Source organism: Phyllobates terribilis, unplaced genomic scaffold (assembly GCF_046119375.1).
Source record: "Phyllobates terribilis strain yellow unplaced genomic scaffold, ASM4611937v1 Scaffold_12__6_contigs__length_324123572, whole genome shotgun sequence".
In the NCBI taxonomy this organism is placed as follows: Eukaryota; Metazoa; Chordata; class Amphibia; order Anura; family Dendrobatidae; genus Phyllobates; species Phyllobates terribilis.
The window spans coordinates 31,724,985-31,731,769 of NW_027362772.1; positions in this window are offsets into that span (position 1 = coordinate 31,724,985).

The window sequence follows — 6,785 nt, forward strand, 5'->3', positions numbered from 1 at the left end:
GCAGAGTGTGTTAGTCAGTGGAGTAGCCTATCTGTGTTGCAAGATATACCACCTGTGTATAGAATACCAATTTTTTTACTGCACCTAGTGAAGTAAAATCTTTTGGGCATAGCATCATTCTATTAGTCCATCTATACTGACCTCCATCAGGTTGCAAACTGAATATAATTTTTTTCTGCATCTAGCTCTGAAAAAATATTTGGGCTTCTAGCGGTGTGTGGGACTTGGTCTATTAGTCCATCTATACTGACCTCCATCAGGTTGCAAATTAAAAATAATTTTTTTCTGCATCTAGCTCTGAAAAAATATTTGGGCTTCTAGCAGTGTGTGGGACTTGGTCTATTAGTCCATCTATACTGACCTCCATCAGGTTGCAAATTAAAAATAATTTTTTTCTTCATTTATCTCTGAAAAAATATTTGGGCTTCTAGCAGCGTGTGGGACTTGTTCTATTAGTCCATCTATACTGACCTCCATCAGGTTGCAAATTAAAAATAATTTTTTTCTGCATCTAGCTCTGAAAAAATATTTGGGCTTCTAGCAGTGTGTGGGACTTGGTCTATTAGTCCATCTATACTGACCTCCATCAGGTTGCAAATTAAAAATAATTTTTTTCTTCATTTATCTCTGAAAAAATATTTGGGCTTCTAGCAGCGTGTGGGACTTGTTCTATTAGTCCATCTATACTGACCTCCATCAGGTTGCAAATTAAAAATAATTTTTTTCTGCATCTAGCTCTGAAAAAATATTTGGGCTTCTAGCGGTGTGTGGGACTTGGTCTATTAGTCCATCTATACTGACCTCCATCAGGTTGCAAATTAAAAATAATTTTTTTCTGCATCTAGCTCTGAAAAAATATTTGGGCTTCTAGCAGTGTGTGGGACTTGGTCTATTAGTCAATCTATACTGACCTCCATCAGGTTGCAAATTGAATAAAAACATTTTCTGCATCTAGCTCTGAAAAAATATTTGGGCTTCTAGCGGTGTGTGGGACTTGGTCTATTAGTCCATCTATACTGACCTCCATCAGGTTGCAAATTAAAAATAATTTTTTTCTGCATCTAGCTCTGAAAAAATATTTGGGCTTCTAGCAGTGTGTGGGACTTGGTCTATTAGTCCATCTATACTGACCTCCATCAGGTTGCAAATTAAAAATAATTTTTTTCTTCATTTAGCTCTGAAAAAATATTTGGGCTTCTAGCAGTGTGTGGGACTTGTTCTATTAGTCCTTCTATACTGACGTCCAGCAGGTTGCAAATTGAATATAATTTTTTTCTGCATCTAGCTCTGAAAAAATATTTGGGCTTCTAGCGGTGTGTGGGACTTGGTCTATTAGTCCATCTATACTGACCTCCATCAGGTTGCAAATTAAAAATAATTTTTTTCTGCATCTAGCTCTGAAAAAATATTTGGGCTTCTAGCAGTGTGTGGGACTTGGTCTATTAGTCCATCTATACTGACCTCCATCAGGTTGCAAATTGAATAAAAAAAATTTCTGCATCTAGCTTTGAAAAAATATTTGGGCTTCTAGCGGTGTGTGGGACTTGGTCTATTAGTCCATCTATACTGACCTCCATCAGGTTGCAAATTAAAAATAATTTTTTTCTGCATCTAGCTCTGAAAAAATATTTGGGCTTCTAGCAGTGTGTGGGACTTGGTCTATTAGTCCATCTATACTGACCTCCATCAGGTTGCAAATTAAAAATAATTTTTTTCTGCATCTAGCTCTGAAAAAATATTTGGGCTTCTAGCAGTGTGTGGGACTTGGTCTATTAGTCAATCTATACTGACCTCCATCAGGTTGCAAATTGAATAAAAACATTTTCTGCATCTAGCTCTGAAAAAATATTTGGGCTTCTAGCGGTGTGTGGGACTTGGTCTATTAGTCCATCTATACTGACCTCCATCAGGTTGCAAATTAAAAATAATTTTTTTCTGCATCTAGCTCTGAAAAAATATTTGGGCTTCTAGCAGTGTGTGGGACTTGGTCTATTAGTCCATCTATACTGACCTCCATCAGGTTGCAAATTAAAAATAATTTTTTTCTTCATTTAGCTCTGAAAAAATATTTGGGCTTCTAGCAGTGTGTGGGACTTGTTCTATTAGTCCTTCTATACTGACGTCCAGCAGGTTGCAAATTGAATATAATTTTTTTCTGCATCTAGCTCTGAAAAAATATTTGGGCTTCTAGCGGTGTGTGGGACTTGGTCTATTAGTCCATCTATACTGACCTCCATCAGGTTGCAAATTAAAAATAATTTTTTTCTGCATCTAGCTCTGAAAAAATATTTGGGCTTCTAGCAGTGTGTGGGACTTGGTCTATTAGTCCATCTATACTGACCTCCATCAGGTTGCAAATTGAATAAAAAAAATTTCTGCATCTAGCTTTGAAAAAATATTTGGGCTTCTAGCGGTGTGTGGGACTTGGTCTATTAGTCCATCTATACTGACCTCCATCAGGTTGCAAATTAAAAATAATTTTTTTCTGCATCTAGCTCTGAAAAAATATTTGGGCTTCTAGCAGTGTGTGGGACTTGGTCTATTAGTCCATCTATACTGACCTCCATCAGGTTGCAAATTGAATAAAAAAAATTTCTGCATCTAGCTTTGAAAAAATATTTGGGCTTCTAGCGGTGTGTGGGACTTGGTCTATTAGTCCATCTATACTGACCTCCATCAGGTTGCAAATTAAAAATAATTTTTTTCTGCATCTAGCTCTGAATAAATATTTGGGCTTCTAGCAGTGTGTGGGACTTGGTCTATTAGTCCATCTATACTGACCTCCATCAGGTTGCAAATTAAAAATAATTTTTTTCTGCATCTAGCTCTGAAAAAATATTTGGGCTTCTAGCAGTGTGTGGGACTTGGTCTATTAGTCCATCTATACTGACCTCCATCAGGTTGCAAATTAAAAATAATTTTTTTCTGCATCTAGCTCTGAAAAAATATTTGGGCTTCTAGCAGTGTGTGGGACTTGGTCTATTAGTCCATCTATACTGACCTCCATCAGGTTGCAAATTAAAAATAATTTTTTTCTGCATCTAGCTCTGAAAAAATATTTGGGCTTCTAGCAGTGTGTGGGACTTGGTCTATTAGTCCATCTATACTGACCTCCATCAGGTTGCAAATTGAATAAAAAAATTTTCTGCATCTAGCTCTGAAAAAATATTTGGGCTTCTAGCGGTGTGTGGGACTTGGTCTGTTAGTCCATCTATACTGACCTCCATCAGGTTGCAAATTAAAAATAATTTTTTTCTGCATCTAGCTCTGAAAACATATTTGGGCTTCTAGCAGTGTGTGGGACTTGGTCTATTAGTCCATCTATACTGACCTCCATCAGGTTGCAAATTGAATAAAAAAATTTTCTGCATCTAGCTCTGAAAAAATATTTGGGCTTCTAGCGGTGTGTGGGACTTGGTCTATTAGTCCATCTATACTGACCTCCATCAGGTTGCAAATTGAATAAAAAAATTTTCTGCATCTAGCTCTGAAAAAATATTTGGGCTTCTAGCGGTGTGTGGGACTTGGTCTATTAGTCCATCTATACTGACCTCCATCAGGTTGCAAATTAAAAATAATTTTTTTCTGCATCTAACCCAGCCAATAGTTTTGGCCTAATACCACAGTTTGGCCGCTCAGCTCTGCTCGGTTACCATCCATTGTTTTTTTGTGCAAACAACTCCAGAGTTGTGAATTAGTTAACCACCAAAATGAGTGGAAAAAGGCCTGCTGCTGGTGGAAAGGGGAATAGGCGTGTTGGGAAGGGGAAAAAAGGTTGTGTCCGTGGGGTAGGTGCAGAAGAAAGACCATCTTCCAGCCAAACTAAAATGTCTACTTCTTTTAGCGGACAATGTGATAAGATCCCTTTCTTACGGCCACGCCAATCGCTACAAATTCCAGATGAGGCACAAAAACAGCAGGTGCTTCAACGGATATCAAGTGCTCCTTTAAGTGGGCTCTCCTCCACATCAACTTCAACATCACAAATACTCCAGTCCTCAAAGGTGTCACCCAAATCGCACTTGCTTCCTCACAGCTCCCAAATCTCCAGCTGCCCGACTGAGTATGAGGTAGAACAGATGGTTGAGTCTGCAGAGCTGTTTACTCATACTATAGCCTGGGAATCAGAGGTCGACTCCAGCGCTTCTGTGAATCCAGACGAGGAAATGATCTGCACTGATGCCCAGAATCTTTATGAGTCGGATCCAGGACCAGACGCAGAAGGTTCTGACCATAATGTAGACCCTCATTCCCAAACTGTAACTCCTGTTGGTGGAGACAATGAGGAAGACGATGATAAGACTCAAATACCTGATTGGAGCGACAACTTTAGTTTTTTGTCAGGGCAGGAACAGGTTGGCTCTGAGGACGACGGGTGTGATAACGCACAGGGTGATGATGATGAGGTCGGAGATCCCACTTACTGTCAACCCACAGTCAGCCAAGAGATGAGGTCAGCAGAGGAGGTGGAGGAAGATGCTAGTGACGACGAGGTCAGGTTGCGCCTTCCTGGACAGAGACGTAGTACTGGAAGCACGTCAACAACTGCATCCTCAAACACAACTCTGCCTCTCACCACAAGTCGTGGTGGCTCTTCAGGTCGCATGGGTGCTAAGCCTTGCATAGCCTGGGCATTTTTTCAGATCGATAAAGATGACCCAACTCGTGTTATCTGTAACATTTGTCAGCAAAAGCTAAGTAGAGGCCAAAAAATACATAGTTTGAGTACTTCATGCATGAACCGGCACATGGACATGAAGCATAAGTTGCAGTGGGAAGCTCAGTGTGCTACAATGTGGTCTAGCCGGCCGGGCCAACCACCGTCTGCCATATCTTGTGCATCCGCGGCCTCTTCATCCTCTGTGACTGGGGGGACAGCAGTCACACCTGTTTTGGGGTGCAGACCTGCCACCTCTTTACCCGCAACAGCCAGCGTGATTGGCAGGTCATCATTTTCTTTGGAGGTGGTAACAGCAGCTGGTGTTGAGCGCTGTCCGACATCGATAGCACCACCTTTGGATCAAGGCAACCTAACATGTCCACCTGCATCTTCCTCACAGACCGGCAGTTTGCCGGGGACACCCTTATCAACCCCGTCTAAGCACAATAGCCAGCCCTCGGTCCCTCAGATGTGGACAAGTAAAAGACAATTTCCTCCTAGCCATGAGAAAGCTAAGAGGTTGAATTTCACCATCTGCAAGCTCTTGGCTACAGAAATGCTGCCTTTCCGCCTGGTGGACACAGAGGATTTTCGAGACCTTATGTCCGTCGCAGTGCCCCAGTACCAGATGCCCAGTCGGCACTACTTCTCAAAGAAAGGTGTGCCTGCGCTCCACCAGCATGTCGCACACAACATCACCGCTTCTTTGAGAAACTCTGTGTGTGACAGGGTGCATTTCACCACAGACACTTGGACGAGTAGGCATGGACAGGGGCGTTACATGTCGCTGACTGGGCACTGGGTAACTATGGTGACAGCAGGACAAGGGGCTGCTGTCCAAGTCTTGCCGTCCCCACGAGTTGTGCGTCAATCCTCTTTATGTCATTTTTCCTCCACTGCTTCTGCCTCCTCAACCTCCTCTCGGTCTTCCACCTGCACCCAAAGCCTGTCTGGTCATGCCACAAGCTTTCTAACTGCGCAGAAGGGATCCTGCACACCTCCTTACTATGCTGGCAGTAGGGCTCAACGTCATCAGGCGGTTTTTACATTGAAATGTCTGGGAAATGTGAGTCACACAGCTGAGGAGTTGTGGTCAGCTCTGGAGAACCAATTTCATGAATGGTTGTCTCCACTGGACCTGAAACCAGGGAAGGCCTTGTGCGACAATGCTGCAAACCTGGGTGCGGCCCTTCGCCGGGGCAATGTCACACACGTGCCTTGTATGGCTCACGTGTTGAACCTGGTTGTCCAGCAATTTTTAGCCCACTATCCCTGACTAGATGGCCTTCTGCAGAGGGCACGGTCGCTGTGTGCTCACTTCCGCCGTTCGCATCCCGCAGCTCAGCGACTTACATCTCTACAGAAGTCGTTGGGCCTGCCACTTCACCGGCTAAAATGCGATGTGCCTACCCGGTGGAATTCAATTCTGCACATGTTGCAGCGACTGTGGCAGCACCGACAAGCCCTGGTGCAATACGTTCTGACGTATAGCCTGGGCCAACGAGATTCAGAGGTGGGGCAAATCACGCTGGAGGAGTGGTCTCAGATCAGGGACCTATGCACCCTTCTGCACAGTTTTGAAATGGCGACGAAGATGTTTAGTGCTGACGATGCCATTATCAGCATGACTATTCCGGTGATTTACATGCTGGAGCACATGTTAAACAGAATTCGGAGTCAGGTGGTGGCACAAGAGGAGGTGGAGGAAGTAGAGGAGGAGGAGTTGTATGCGGAAGGGCTAACATCTGCAAGGTCCAGACGGTCGGCAGCACCAAGGCGGCAGGCATGTGAGGGTGGGGGAGATGGTTTAACCAGGGCGCATGGTAGCAGCCAAACTAGTGAGGAAGGTGCAGGAGCCCAGGAAGAAGTGGAGGACGAACTGATGGAAGACTCATCAGATGAGGGAGACCTTGATCACATTTCTGTTGTGCGAGGTTGGGGGGAGAGGACAGAGGAAGGAAGCATGATTGTTACCTCGCCACCAACACAACAGGGACTTGGTGCTCCTGGATGCGCAACACACATGAGTGCCTTCTTGCTGCACTACCTGCAACATGACCCTCGAATTGTGAGAATTAGAAATAATCCTGACTACTGGGTTGCCACACTGTTAGATCCCCGGTAC